Here is a 15,871-nt window from a genome sequence, read left to right as displayed (position 1 = left end):
CTTATTGAGCTGCAAATCAGGCATACTGTGTCTCACTGGTAACTTCACACTGATCATAGCGAGTGTCTGCAACAATGGAGGGGGGAAAAAAGCTAAAGTTTTCACTGACACAACTGCACTTCAAAACATTGGAACAATATATAACCTAGATGGTATCTTGTGACTCTGAATAATACTTTGATTTGTAGTTGCTGGAGAAAGCCTTATTTTTTGACAGCAGCTCTTTTACAAATATCTGTAGATTTACAGCTGGGGTAAGAGGTTTTTTTATGAGATGTATGTGGCAATTAAACTTTTTAAGCCCCACAGGCTTTTAAAATAAATGTACAGGAGGGCAGGGGGAGTGCTGAGGACTCAAATAGTGACCACATGGCCTGGTAGAACTGGGCTTATTCCTAGCTCTGCCACTCACCTGCTGGGTGACCTTGGGAAAAGTCACTTCACCTCTCTGTACCTCAGTTTCCTGTCTGTAAAATGGGGATGATGATATAAAGTTCTTTGAGATGTACTGACTTAAAGCACTATATAAAAGCTAGGTCTTTTGATTATTATCTAACCAAAGTATTACGTATTGAAATGATGCAGACTGGAATCTCAAGATCCCTGTGCATCTCTTTCCTTTTATAACACACATGGAGTGGATGGACTCAAACCAGATCTCCTCATTTCATAATCACAGCTCTTCTAAGCTACTCTAGTTTAGTTCCCCCTCATTCAGTATAGCTACACCTAACACAGAGAATGCAGCTGGAGTGCATGCAGATAATTTCAATTGGCTATTGCCAGATCCAGAGGGCAGTGGTAAGGCTGGGTGGGCATTTCCCTTAGCTCTGTAATTCCTGGCTTTCTGAAGTTTGAGTTTTGCCGAACTCAATGTTCTGGAAGAGCACGAGATCACACTGAACAACCTTAACTCTGTGTTAATGAAGGTTTTTGCCATTTAGTAGAAAAGGAGGCTTTGGCCTTAGTTCATGCATATAACAAGTTTCATGTCTTTATTTATGGGAGGTCAATGTTGGTGTCAACTAACAATAAATCTCTTACCATTGTCAAAAGGAACCTGGCAAGCAGCACCCTGAGAACAGAGAGATTTTTTTTTCCAGTTACAAATTCTGAGGTGTAAATGAAATATAAACCTGGGAGAGACTTGGTGTTTGCAGACCCATTTTGAAAAGCATTTGCAAAGTGCAGTGAAACCAGACCAGAGCTAGACATTGTACTTGTCAATTTGATACAAGTCTGGGGAGGAGCAACTGCAGAAGCCCAGAGTCTGTTATGCAGAGGCAGTGGCTGAATAAGGAGGATTTTTGGGCCCCAGCTGAACACACAGGCAGGCCAGCTTTCCTTTATGTGGTGCACAGGCGCTGACTTTTGTTTTTGATAGTGGGTTCTCATCTCCACCCATGAGGTGCCCCCTCCTGCCTTAAGGGTGAGCGACAGGGGGGAGAGGGAGCAGAGAGGAGCAAGTGGCAGGTGGGAGGGTCCTTGGGGGACGTGGTGGAGCATGGGAGGGAAGAGGTGGAGTGAGGGCAGGACTTTGGGGGGGAAGAGGCCAAGTGGGAGCAGAGCCTCAGGGTAGAGTAGGAGCGGGCCATGGTCTGGGTGCCTGTGGACCCCCTGTTTCTTGGGAGCTTCCATCAGCAGTTTAGCTTCCATCTGGCTTAGCCTCCCCAAGCCTCTCATATCAGCCGCCCATGCTGTGGCTCATGGGCGCTGAGCACCCCCTATTTTTTTTGGTGGGTGCTTGAGCCTCAGCACCCACAGAGTCGGCACCTAGGAGTGGGGTAATCAGAACAGGCTTTTGGAAAAGAAGAGCAGTATTCCATTCCAAGTTGGTAACCTTGATGACACAGGGTGATTGGCCCCTTCTGGATGAAGCAGGGTCCAGTGCACCTGTGACTAATTAGCTGCCTCCCTGTTAGGCTTAAAAGAAGGCACCTGGGCCATATCAGGGAAACTGGAAGAGCCTGAGAGAAGTCAGAGACAGGAGAGACAAAGAAAAGGGCTGGGCGAGGCGAGCAGTGGAAAGAAAAGGCTCAGGTGAGAACTACCTGGGAGAGTCAGGGCAGTTGTGGAGAGTGGGAAGCTCTGCAGGCCCTCCCTGGGAGTAGCGAGGAATTGGTTGAGAGACCGAGGTGACTAGACTGCTGATCTTCGTGAACCAAAGCTGGGAGGTTGAAAGGGTATGTTTACACTGCAGCTGGGAATGAGTCTCTGAGCCCAGGTAGACAGACTTACGCTAGTGCAGCTCAAGCTAGTGTGCTAAAACTCGCAGTGTGTGTGTTGCAGTTTGGGCTGTAGCTCAGAGTCTCAAGCCTGTTCAGTCCCCTGCTAGGTCTGAGCTCACATGGCTAGCTTGAGGTGCTGCCGGAGCCATGACATCCCTATAGCTATTTTTAGCATGCTAGCTCCAGCCAGGCTAGTGTGAGTCCGTCTACCAGGGCTAAGTGGCTCACTCCCAGCCCCAGGACAGATACACCTGGAAGAGCTCAGTCACTGGATTGTGTTTTGGGTAGAAAGCTCACGAGGCTGGTCACTTTCAGGTGAGTGGCCAGGAGAGTGGGGCCCTGGACCAAGGGCAAAAAGGAATTGGGAACTAAGTGCTGGTGGTCTCTCAGGTGGATGAGCTGGAAGTGAGGTCCCCACAGAGGGGAATGGAGAATGGCTGTATCTCGATATGTTTCACAGTGGAAATGGGGACACTGGCTTTACCAGGAGGTTTCTGTGGACTTTTATGTGCACATGAATAAACCATGGCCAGAAGTGGAACTTTGAATTGGACAGTGAGAGGAACTGTACCATTTTTATGGCTGAACCGAGGGGGAAACTGAGGCAGGTGCCCCTGTCATACGGTGGCCTGATGCAACAGGTTACCCCAGGCCAGGTTGCCTTATTACCTATGGTGGAGAACAGGGGCACTTCACTGAGTCCCTGGCCAGAGGAGTGCTATACCGCATGAGTGTGCTCAAGGAGGGGCTGCAATTCTTCAGCAGCCCTGAGAGGTCAGTATTATTATCACCCTGTGTTTTACAGAAGGGGAAGTAGAGATGTTAAGTAACTGTCCCAAGGCAGATGGGCAAAGTGCAACATGACTACAGGAGAAACCTTAACTTCAGAAGCTTTCTAACTTTTGAGTTCTTAATTTCTCAACCACCATGTAGCCCTAATCCTTATGCTAATGTATACTACCTAGTTATCAGTGCCTTGACTAAGAAAAGGCATGCACAGCATAGGTTTTAGTTTTCAGTGATATTTTAGTAGAGCATACTAACTTTATAGACAGTGGCTTACATTCTTGTCCTGCTTAATATCATTGGTGTCTTCAGTGTAGCTGTAGCCATGTCAGTCCCCCAAAAGTTGGTCCAGTAAGATATTGCCTCACCCATCTTCTCTCTCTAATATTCTGGGTGTCAGGTGCTGTGCATATAAAAATGCCATTGATGATGGGGGTTAGTAAAGCAGTTCTCTGCTCAGGTTCTAATAACTATGTTCTCAAGGTGCTAGACAGCTCTATTGTTTTAGACTGACTGGTCAAACAAAGGAGAAATTTCTAAGAGAAGAGTGGTTACATGCTGGGCTACACAGCTGAGCTACACAGAGCCCAAGGGGAGAGGTGAGGGAAAATGTGGTGTTCTGCCCACTTCTGGTGACCACTTTGGCCCCTGAAAGGGGCTATAATCAATGCAATCTGCAACACTCCCAGAGTATTTTTCTTATCCTGGATGGGGAGCAGTAGGTGCAGAGTCAGTTATGCCACCTATAGCTTCCCCTTCACAATGCTGCTGGAGTGGCATAAATAGGATGGATTGGGGCCAAGGACCTTGCCCAGTAAACAGTAGGCTAGATATATGAAAATTATATCCATTTTGATTGGATTTATTTCCAGTTTTAATCAGAGATACTTATTTTCATGCCAGTCATTTATCTTAGCCACATGAAAATAAGTATGTTTATGAATCTGATACTTCCCAAAGACCTGATTCTGATCTCACTTACATTGGGTTAACAATGGGTGATGTTACTGATTTCATACATTCCAAGGCCAGAAGGGACCATTGTGATCATCTCGTCTAACCTCCTGTGTAACACAGGCAGTAGAACTTCCCCAGAATAATTTACTTCAAGGGTGTTACTCCAAATTTGCAACAGGGAAACTGAGAATCAGGCCCCACATTTCAAATCACATTCAGTTGCATCAAGGAGCGGCAAGCTTGCGATTGATGTTTAATACATGTGAGATCTACTTTTTTATCAGCCAGTTTTTAGAAAGAAAACCCCTTGGATGTTAAACTTTAATAAGTTCTTAAAATACCACGACATGCTTCCATTGCTTTTCCTGACATGACTGAAAATAACTTTCAATTAGGGACTTGCATCCTATAGTAAACATCATTGCTGCTATTTATAGTACAAGAATGGTTTGTTTTTTTTTGGTGGGGGGAAGGCTTGGTTAGGAGTAAGCACAGTAATTTTTCTAAACACTGGAGAAAAACCTTGGCAATGAAGATTAGAAAATTGCCCAGTTCTTTCCTCTCCTTTTTGCTGTTCCCAATTCTACTCCCTCACTTATTCCAAGCTTTCTCTCCCCACAGAGGGGACAATTCCAGCACTGTAGTGAAGGGTAAATGGAGTTTACCCATTTCTTAGCTGGGAACTATGAAGTTTGGTTTCGGTTAATTTACCCCTGCTCTTTTTACCACTGGTCATTTCCATGTGTGATCATGCAGGACGAATTGTCCTAGTGGCAGAGGCAACTGAACATACCTTCAATGTATATATAGTGTAGTTGTAGCCATGTTGGTCCCAGGATATTAGAGAGACAAGGTAATTAGAGAGGGTGCAGTAATATCTTTTATTGGACCAACTTCTGTTGGTGAGAGAGACTGCACTGTTACTTGAAAGCTTCTCTCTCACCAACAGAAGTTGGTCCAATAAAAGATATTACCTCACTCACCATACCTTCCACAAGCAGTAGAGAAGAAACCATAAACTAGAGCTTAATTATAATTGTAGAATTGTTATTGAAAGCACAGATACAATGTCCTAATGACTTTGATCATGGGCCCCATGATTCAGGCCATGTCTCCATTAAGGAATTTAAGAAAAAAATTCTCACTAGTACTATCACTGGTTCAGTTGCACCAGTGGGACTTAGTGTAGACAAGTCCTAAGACTTCTAGCATTTTTTTACTACAGTGGCAATTCAGTTTGCTCTGAGATGGTTGTGGTAAACAGCTTCTTTTATTGTGTGTCACCAACACACATCCTAGAATAAGAATAATAAAGACACAAGGGAGATGAAATGATGCACTACCTACAGGACTTCAAAATAGTCTAGACACTCTGAAAATGGCTGATATTAACAGCAGATGGCTTACATGTTGGGGGAGATCAAATTTTTTAGAGGACTTATTAGTTGAAAGTTTGATTTTTTTAAAACATTTAAGATGGTAAATACTTATTGGATAACAGTTATTTGTTTTACATAGGCTAGGAAGAATTAGATTTTTTTAGTTGTAAATGTAAATCATACACACAAATGATGATGAAAAAATATCATCAATAATTGAAATTTATAGATAGGCAAAGTAAGAAAAATGCAGCTTGTGAACTTATTAGTGTTTGATTTAAGCGTATTGACTTGTTATATTTTGATATGATGTTGACAACTTGAGTTCTAACAGTTATAAAGTTTTAACTTTTTGAATCTGTGTCTATTGTCACTAAATAATATAGCCAAAGCCCCCCCATAAATTCCTGCAACTGTGAAAATTTAAATAAAGAAAAATAAAAAAGTGTAAATCCAAAACTTTGTGCAATTGAGTATTTAAATCAAGAAAAAGCTTTAAAATAATTGATAACTATATCAATTATTTAAAAAATTAAATTATGCAAAACCTAGTAATATAGCAGTAGAGTGAGATGTAAAATAATAAACTAAAAATATGATTTATTATATAAATCATAAGGGTTAAAAAACTAGCCTACAAGAGACAGCAGTTGAATATAGGAGATGGATAATATGAAAATGCATCACTAATATAGAATTTTAGATCCCATCTAGACTAGGGAAGATGAAGTATGATTAGCAAACATGTTTGCTTATACATGTTAGTAAACACACTTTAAAACATTGCTTTACCTAAGGTAGGTAAAGACAGTAGTGTTTAAAAATAGGTTAGCTGGCCATGGGGGTGCTTTTGGGTGGACTGTAACCAGCGAACATATTTTGAAATAATTCTGCCTTTGTCTATACTGGCTGATAATTGTGTTTAATATTTGTTAAATTACATGTACTAGCAGAAACACTTGCTAAACACCTCGTTTTTATGATCTAGATGAGTGCAAGAGATTCAGACACAGTTCAGTAAAGAGAGTGGCTAGTTACATACAAATAAACACACAATAGCATAACTGCAATCAATTCAGGCTATGTCTTCATTACAAAAATAAATAAAGCTGTGTTTTACACTTAGGGTATGTCTACATTGCGGAGTGAAGTCGACTTACTTAAAGGCGACTTTCACCCGCCGATTTTTAGAAGTCGCTGGAGCGTGTAAACACCACACTGTTTGCGCTGGTCTTGTGCGTCCACACTCACCACGCTTGTCGACATTCAAAGCAGTGCACTGTGGGTTGTTATCCCACAGTGCAACTAGCCGCGGTGGCTGTTGGGACGAGTTTCATCATTCCATGCTGCAACGCTCCTTCTTCCTCCCTTCTTCTTCCCTCAAACAGGAAACCGATTTTCGCGCTGTTTACACCGCGCGCTCACCATTGCTGCAGAGACATGGAGCCAGCTCAACTCTACACTATTATTGTAACCATCACAAATACATCACGGCTTATCATTGAGTATTTTCGAGTAGAGCAAGAAGCCGAAGCACAGGCAACTGCAATGCCGCCGAGGCTGCCCTGCTACAAGACATCGAGCGGAACAATTCCTGATTGCTGCAGGCTGTAACGCATCATCTGAAGTCTGTGAAGCACCGGTTCTGGTCTCGGGAAACAAGCACAGACTGGTGGGACTGTATCGTTATGCAGCTGTGGGATGATGACCAGTGGCTGCAAAACTTTCATATGCGAAAGACCACTTTCCTTGAACTTTGCTCGGAGCAGGCCCCGTCCTTGAGGCGCGTGAATACTCACTTGAAACAAGCTCTGACGGTGGAGAAGAGAGTTGCCATCGCTCTGTGGAAGCTGGCAACCTCTGACTGTTACCAGTCGGTTGGGAATCAATTTGGAGTTGGTAAATCTACAGTGGGCGCTGCTGTGATTCAAGTGTGCAGGGCCATCAATAGACTTCTGCTGTGAAGGCTAGTGACTTTGGGAAATGTGCAGGACATAGTGGATGGGTTTGCCGCGATGGGATTCTCAAGCTGGGGGGGGGGGGGGCATTGATGGGACGCATATCCCTATCTTAGTGCCTGCCCACCTAGCAACCAAGTACATAAACCGCTGCTTTCTGTTCGCCTCTACTGGGGTGGAGTGCATCACGTACTGCAGCCTGGCCATTCTCTTCCGAGACCTCTTGTGGGTAGCGGAGCAGCAGGGCAGCAAAGCCATAGGCCTAGGAGTGTTATGGAGGGGCTGCAGCGGGACTCTGTCCGGCCTCCGCTCCTCCTGAAGCTTCACAAGCCACTGGAGCATGTCTGCCTGATCCCACATGATTCGCAGCATCTCCTGCGTGGTACTGCAATCATGCTCCTGCATTTCTCTGCGACTCTCCCTGTCCATGTCCATATTCTGGGACAAGGTCAGCCGCCACGCTCTGAACTCTGTCTCTGCAGCCACAAAGGCGTTCATGAGCTCGCCAAACATGTTGTCTCTTGATTTTTTTTTTTTTTTTTCCCCCCTCTTTCTAATCTGCAATAGTCTTTCTGCAGCATTTCTAGAGGGTTGGGCCAAGGCCGAGATGTCTACAGAATGAAAAGAAATGCACAAGGTTGCCATTGTTAGCAGACCTAAGAAAATGAAACAACTGCACCAATGTATAAAATACTCCCCTTGCAGTGCACAAGGCAAACCCAGACCCTCATTCCATTCCTAACATCCCAGAAGGGTCAGCTCGCTGTGCTGTTACAGAGATGGTAAGCCAGGGGCACTTTACTGTTCTATAGAGAGGATTAATGATCTTTAAAAAGCTCATTTCAAATGCCCTGTATTAGAGGGGTGCCTGGGCAACATGGTTTAATTTGGATGACCATTTTGTCACGAGGAGGGCACAGAGGATCTGAGGAGAATGCGGGGGGTTTAATAGTCTCTTCTGAAACCAAATCAAAATAATTCAAGTGACTTGGTAGGACACTACAATGGGGAATACAGAGGTACAGGGTATCTGCTGTACAGCTCGGGTATTTTAAACATGCTCCATCTTCCCTAGGTGACCATGAGCGATATCAGTAATGAGGGTAATGCATGAGGAAAGGGAAGATTTGCTGCATACAGCGGGGTACCGGCCTGGCCCTTATGCCACTGTGCCGTGTTCCGCCATGATGCCGGCTCCCTTGATTGCAGCGCGGCAAAATATCCTACCGGGGAGGAAGGAACAAGGCTGTCCTCCCCTGAAACCTTGTGCAAAGGATAACAGATTACCTGCATGAAAGTTTCCTTGAGATATCAACGGATGATTCTCGGAGCATATCTCTGCACATAAATAATCTGTTCCGGGGGTAACCCCCCAGTAAAGTCCGCTAAACACCTGAAATCCCCTTCCTGGCCCCCCACCGCCCTTTAAAAGGACAGAACTGCTAAGAAGAAGGAAAAACCTCCCCAGATGTGCCTTCCCCGGGATCATTAGTGCTGTCCTGTGTGCTGCTGGACTGCTCTGGGGTCAGGAATAGGTCCTAACTGTCTGGGAGAACAGACACCCCGCTCTCCTGCACCCTGCTCTCCTCAGCTTCCACCTCCTCCTCCTCATCCACGGAGTCCTCATCATTGTCCATGGACTGTGATCTAGCGGGGGGTATCATTGCTGCGGGGTGGCACCGTGGTGGGGTCGCCACTGAGATTTGTATGCAGCTCCTCGTAGAAGCGGCATGTTTTTGGTGAGGAGCCAGAACGGCTGTTAGCTTTCCTGGCTTTATGATATAACTGCCGCAGCTCCTTGATCTTCACGCAGCACTGCTGCGCGTCCCTGTTGTGTCCCTTCTCCAGTATGCCCTGGGATATCTTCCCGTAAATGTCCAAATTCCTTTTGCTGGCTCTGAGTTGAGCCATAACGGACTCCTCGCCCCACAGACCGATAGGATCTAAGTACTCTGGTCGACTCCGTGCTGGAGCACGTTTGAGCCTTGTAGTAGCCATGAAGAGTCCAGCGACAGCTCCCTCCACTCTGGCTGCACAGGAAATGGTAGTGTGACAACGTAACAGCAAAGCGCGAATGCCCAGAGTGGTCAGAACGGGGCATTGTGGGATACCTCCTGGAGGCCATTGACATCAAATTACGTTACACTCTGTCTACACTGATGCAAAATCGACCCAATAAAATCGAATTAGGTGCTACGCCACTTGCGGAGGTCATTTTATTATGGTGACTTTTGCCACGGTTTAAGTCAACGGAACTGCTGAGCCAGTGTAGATGCAGGGTTTCGGAGATTTTCAGAAGTGACTGAAGTGACTAGGGATTTTTTTTTTATGGCTACCTCTTTTTTATTATTATTATTTTTTTTTTTTGCATGGGGAGGTTCTTCAACTTGAGGTATCATAAATGGGCCTAACTTTTCAGGATGTGCTATATATCTGCCCTCTGAAAAGTGTCTCTATTTAGGCACCCAAATCACTAGTCAGTTCTGAAAATCTTGGCCATTGTAGCTCTAGAAAAGCAATTTTGGAAATTGCAAACCTTCCACAGGCACGAAAATGTCACCTCTGAAGAGTCAAGTTTACTCAATAGATAAAGCAAAAGAAAATTTGAGATTGCTCAGAATCAAAAGCCATTTAAAGAAGGTGGCCTATTGACAGGCCATGGGCTGCTACAGCAACTCCTATTAAGGTCATTTTTTAAACTGTTAATATTGATGCAAAGCATCAGATGTGGAATCTGTTTGTAGGGACTTCATTTAGATATTCCTGATTCTCACTGATTTTTATTTTAATCTGGGGGAAAAAAAAAACCCAAAGTTTCTGGAGTGGGGAAACCTCCCTGCATAGACAAGACCTGAGTGAGATCTGGATCAGGCCTTAGAGCTGAGGCTGCATGAGGATTTTTCAGACTTGTAATTCCCACTGAGTAGCAGCAGTGCAGGCTGCAGTGGAGATAGGGCTCAAAATAAGCTAGATGCCACAATAAAAAAATAAATGCTTGAAGGGACCTGAACTTTGTTTACTACAGATTCATCAGTGCTATCAATAATGGAGCGGCTCATATTGGGAATTATGTGTCTGAAGATGCTAGTGTACAAAAGGCTGCAGAGGGAATAGAAGTGGTATTTCATATTTTTCTGATAGAACCACCTGTTCTCAAAGCCAGGTGAAGGTCATTCTTTGTTCTGGAAAAATGCTTATTTCAAAGATTTTTTTTTTTTTTTTTTTTTTTTTTTTTAAATGATGAAATTGATCATTTTTACAGAGCCAGTGCTCTGTTTTTATCCGTGCACACTTCTGTTTGCTGCCATTGTGAACAATAAAGAGGAAATTGCAGTGCAATATTCCTCTGTCTGCTGATGAAAGCTGGGAAAACATAAACCGTTGCTCTAGCACAATGAGTTAAGCAACTACAGCATCAAAATTTGGGGCGGGAGGGAGGGTGTGCAAGTTAGGAACTATTAAGCATGATTGTGACGGCAAATGTCTTTGTAGATTTCCAGTAGTAAGTCAAGGAGCTACTTTTCCAAGCTGTGTTGTGTGCTTTCTCTCATTGAGAGCTGTGGGGGAACAAAGAGATCCAACTCTTCTTAAAATTGAATTTGTTAATATTTTAAAAGCCACAGAAATGATGGAGATTTCATCTTATACTAAAATTTTATGCCCCTAAATCAAGAAACTGCCAGAGTTTGGTACCAATATAATATAAATCCATTGTCACAAACATCTTGGGTCAGATTCCCCAATGCTTTGCACTTTGTGTAGTTACTTACACGTGTGCAAAATGGGTGTGAAGTGCTACTAAATTATAAATCTCCACTCACACAGCAGAGTGAGTGTGGGGCAGCTTTCTTCCTGGTCTAAGGGGCATTTCCCTTGCCACAGTGGAATCCTCAGGTTTCACAACGGCAACGTAGCTGGTTCTATCCTACCCATTCCCCCACTTAAAGCAGGAGGCATGAGAAGATCAGAAGGGTTTGGGAGGAGTGCACAGCAATCTGACAGATTACTGGCTGCTGAATACAGAAGGCATAACCTAGTGCAGCCCTGCAACAGGAACAGCCCTGGAGCAGGAAGATATACTTTTCAGCTGTTCTAACTCCAAGCTAGCCTGCTATATAAACAGAAGTGTAGCGGGAGGGGCTGGCCACCTGAAAGACATACTTAGGTGCTCAGACGGGATCTTGCTGAAGGCAGCTAGCCCCTCCAGCTTCTTCTATTTTTAGTGCACTATCTTGATCAAAGCTAGCACAAGTGTGTCTACTAGTTCCAATGTAGACAAACACTGAGTCACACCACAGGCTTTTTTGGCTCTCAGCTGGCCCACGAGTGGGAGAATAAAAGTTACCTTATAGCGCCCTTCCTTTTCAGCTGCACTGAGTTTGATTGAGCCCAGAAATTGTAAGGGAGTGGATAATCAGGATTTTATATCCCTATTGTATTCTAAATCCATGAGATTACTCTGTATGTAATAGATCTATATAATCCATTAACCTTCACTCCTGTCTTTGATTGCCAGGGAAGATCAAGTGTAAGGTTGTACTTCCACAGTCAAATTAAACATCTCCACAAAACCTGTTCATGCAACTTGCTTCACGCATGTATGAGCCGCTTCTAAACTCAAGTTCACAGTACTGCATCTTTTGACCACTAAATGTCATTTCCAAATGTAACCATCAGTTACCACCTGCGCGTACTCAAACAGATGCAGCAAACCATGGTTTCAGTACCAGGGATCTCATGGTAAGTAATTTCTGCTATACTCACATTATCCAGAAATTTTGATTCTTCCTCCTGTAGGGGGACCAGATCATGCAGGGCAGATCAAAGATAATAACTCCATTCTGCAGCTTTAGCCATAGCTGAGAGTGGCTGTGGTGTATAACAGAAGTAAAATATTAACTTTAATGTGTAGGAAAAATATTCTGGAGCACGAGGGGTTGGACTGAAGGAATAGTGGTACAGTAACATTGTTGCCCTGGTACCTTAAAATGGGCTTTATATCATAATTCTGTGAAGTATTTTGTGATAAAGATGCATAATATTATAGTTGTATTGATTCCAGTCAGCTTGAGAAAGAGAAGAATGACCAAATGGAAGTTGAACAAGTAGGACCTTTTAAAATTAATTTTCCCATAGCGTATAAATAGTTTCAAAAAGAGAACTTTTAGCATAGTGACTCACTCATAGTATGAGCAAGGGCATATCAACTATTTTTCAAAACTGCACGAACATTGGTTTGATTTGTATCTTTTAAGGCAAAAAATAAAATAATGTATTGGCTTTCTTTAGACAAAAGCTATTAATTTAGGCTAAAACAAGTAATTTACACATACCTGCTACAGTCCTTAGGGAAGCATATGCCCTGCAGATATTAAACTTTTGATATTGAACATTTTAAAAAATGTATCTACTGTGCATATCTAGTAACTCACTTTTTCATGTTTTTTGTAAAGGTACAAAGAATTCAGTTCATGTTTACAATGATCTTATAAAGGAAACAAATTTCTAATGTTTTTGGTGCATTCGATGCTTTCAATTATTAAACCCTGACCTTGTTAATATCAGTTGTTTATGTATTTTAGAACTGTCTGGGGAACAAATTTTCCCATACTGTGAATATTTTTTTAAAAGTTTGAACATTTTTTATCATCTTATATTAGGACAAAATTTCAAATGTTCAAAAACTGAAAACTTTCAGTTTGGGTCAGTTGACATTACACTAAATTGGTAAACAGTCATTTTGAACTGGGAAATCAGAATTCTTCATCTAAAAAAAATTGACTTTTTTTTTTTTTAACCCTTTGAGTTTGGAGATATGTCAAAACTGACCCTGTTGCATGAATGGATTTGGTTGTCATAAATTCCCATTTTTGACTGAAAAAATTGATTGAAAAATTCCTGATAATCATCACTAATCTTTTCCCATGTACATTATATAAAATATATTTTTGGTGTTGTAGAAGAATTCCACTAAAGCCAAGAAATGTAAAATGGACTGAAATGTACAGCAGGTTTTTCTGGCTATAGCCCTTGACGCTTAAAGTGCACTTCTAGACTTTTGTGTAAGCATTGGGGACCATAAGCACAGCCATACTTCTTTACACTTCTTCTTTCTTGGCAGAGAAGAATTATTTTACTCTTTAATGTACTGGTTTTGGGCAGTTTTTAGATCTTTTCAGGTTGAGGATATACACTCCCAGAGATTTGGCTGGAAAATGTGAGTGTAGTAAGCTTCATTTTCTTTTTAATCTTGGATTTCAAAACTAAATGCTGACTACAATGTATTCTGACAGGATGAATATTTGATTGAGGTTGGTAAAATTGAAGGACTGGTGCCAATGTAATACTAAATATCCATCTACAAGATATTCTAGGCAGCTGCAACTGCTTTTTCATGTGCTGTGATGCACCATTTCACAACTGACTCCAGTCTTCTCTTTCCTAGACAGTAAATTGCTTCTCAGTACTTGCAAAATACAGGCTAAAGTGTTCCTCTACTGCAATGTCTTCCAGTATTAGGGATAGAGACTGTTTCCTGCCAGGTCTGGAAAGACTGTGTAAGACTTGAATTTGGACCTGAACTAGCATTCCTCCTTGCTTTTATATAAAAGTCACTAGTTACTCTTCAATCATTCCACCTTCCCACATCCCTTCCCTATACATTACAATACTTATGTGAACTGGGAACAGCATATTAGCTTGGCTCAGAATAATTGCCTGAGGATTTTGTGTCAAAACCAACTTCAAGTAGATGGGAAAACTTCTTAACACTGTGAAGAATATCTAATACAGAAAATTTTCTTGTTCACTATAAAATAAATTCATTGACTTGCTTGTACAGTAAGGACTAGAAGGAGCCTAAACCAATGCAGGTACACAAAATGATAGGACATGGCATGAGGAGACAGGTATAATCTGTCATTTCTCTCCTAGTATTGAAGGATCTGGGGACTTTAGTATGAACAGCAGCACTAGACTTTCAGGGAGAGATGGGTCACACCTCCTGTCACACTGGCCAGCTCAGGTGAGACACTGCAGTAGGAAATGATGCTGCACCCTGTAAAAGCGTGCTCTCACTGAGTTATACGAGACCAATCTTGGAGTGTGGCTGAACTTTGCTCAGCACAGAGCCTGTGAAGTGGAGCAAAGGTGGCTATACACGGTCTTTGCAACGCCCTAGTTCTGAGACCAGCCAGGGGCTATTTTGCGCCCCTGGTGTGGGGAAGAGTAGCCTTAGGGCAGCCTAACTGCTCTTATTTATGCCTGACTGCCACTGTGCCAGTTAGAAATAGCTAGGGCATATTTGTGCTTCAGCCATGCCACTGGTTCACCAGCTATGCCTCCTAATCTTGGGGCGGTAGGTGGGAGGCATGGAGTGATTATACTGGCTTGATGCCATGCAGGGGCCCCTTTGATGCCATGGGACTTCCCCAGTGTCGGGTTCTGCCAAATTTATAGCCCCTTTATGCTACCAGCCTAATGGGGCCACAGTGAGGTGATGAACCAAGACCACCGAGCCTGACTCAAGCACAAGAAGCTGCCATTAAAGTGGTGCACCTCACCGCACCCTTTTTCATCACGGGTAATAGCTAGAAACCATGATCTAGCTCTTTGCTCCTTTCAGGTGCTCGAGGGAAGACTGCTTAGGGGTACAGATATGAGAGAAAAGAGGCTCCTCTGGGAGAACACACTATGCAAAACAGCCTTTTGTATTGATCAGTTAAGAAACATGTCTCTCAGCCATGTAACATTGAATTCTGTATGTTTGTTTAGGGTTGGTGAATCTCACAAACTACTTTTGAGCCAACAGAACTAATTAGAATATGTGAATATTTGTTTTCTGTGAGCTCATAGCTTTCATTCCCCAAGTGTGTTTCAAGGGGGCTGGAAAACAAACCAACACATTTTAAAGGAAAGTCTGACTATGGGATTAGAATAACATTCCTCAAGCCCTGGACTGCCACAAGTGGGCGCCTTGTCTACAGTATATATACTGCATTTTGTTTGTCATTTTTCTCTCCTCCCTCCCCCCCTCCCTCCCCCCAGCTTGTTTTTTTCAGTCTCTGCTTAGTAAAATACAAAGCTGGTTATATTAGGAATGGACTCAAACTGTTAGATGCTTAATATTCAGATTCAGGCAAAGCATGTTTGCCAATCACTGGAATTTATAGACTGACTTTTAAAAGACTGAGTTGGACTGAGAAGAAGATTCCATATTCAGACCCCAGATGGTGACAGCAGCACCACTGTGACTTGAAAAACCACATTGGCTCAATTCATCTCTTGGGTAAAGGTTGGTGTAATGAGTTAGGCAAAGGCAAAATAATTAATTGAGTCATACAAGTGTAAACTGATGCATTTAATTGCTAGCTTAACTAAATCCCTTTTTATCAGGTGGGTGGGTGGGAGGGGGCACACACAGTAAAAGGCCCTGGGATTAGACCAATTGATTGGCCCACCCTTTCTGGCAGTGGCACTCCTGCAGCATGTAAGGAGTTGTAACGGTGAATAAACTCACTGTGTACATTAAAGTATCCCCTGATGAAATTACACTATCCAGTTT

At 42.9% G+C, this 15,871-nt stretch overlaps 1 long non-coding RNA gene across 1 annotated transcript in view; it reads left to right on the top strand.

Annotated features, from left to right (window-relative positions):
* The first annotated feature begins 8,060 nt into the window (after window positions 1-8,060).
* LOC137166996 (uncharacterized) overlaps window positions 8,061-15,871 on the top strand; it is a 104,660-nt gene continuing 96,849 nt past the window's right edge. Inside the window, exon 1 of the long non-coding RNA XR_010923915.1 lies at window positions 8,061-8,090. This is a non-coding gene — a long non-coding RNA (uncharacterized lncRNA). The remainder of the gene's footprint in view (window positions 8,091-15,871) is intronic.

The sequence above is a fragment of the Emydura macquarii genome, unplaced genomic scaffold (genome assembly GCF_026122565.2).
Source record: "Emydura macquarii macquarii isolate MOO-44397 ecotype Brisbane River unplaced genomic scaffold, CSIRO-AGI_Emac_v2 contig_2897, whole genome shotgun sequence".
In the NCBI taxonomy this organism is placed as follows: domain Eukaryota; kingdom Metazoa; phylum Chordata; order Testudines; family Chelidae; genus Emydura; species Emydura macquarii.
This window is presented reverse-complemented; position numbering and strand designations above follow the sequence as displayed.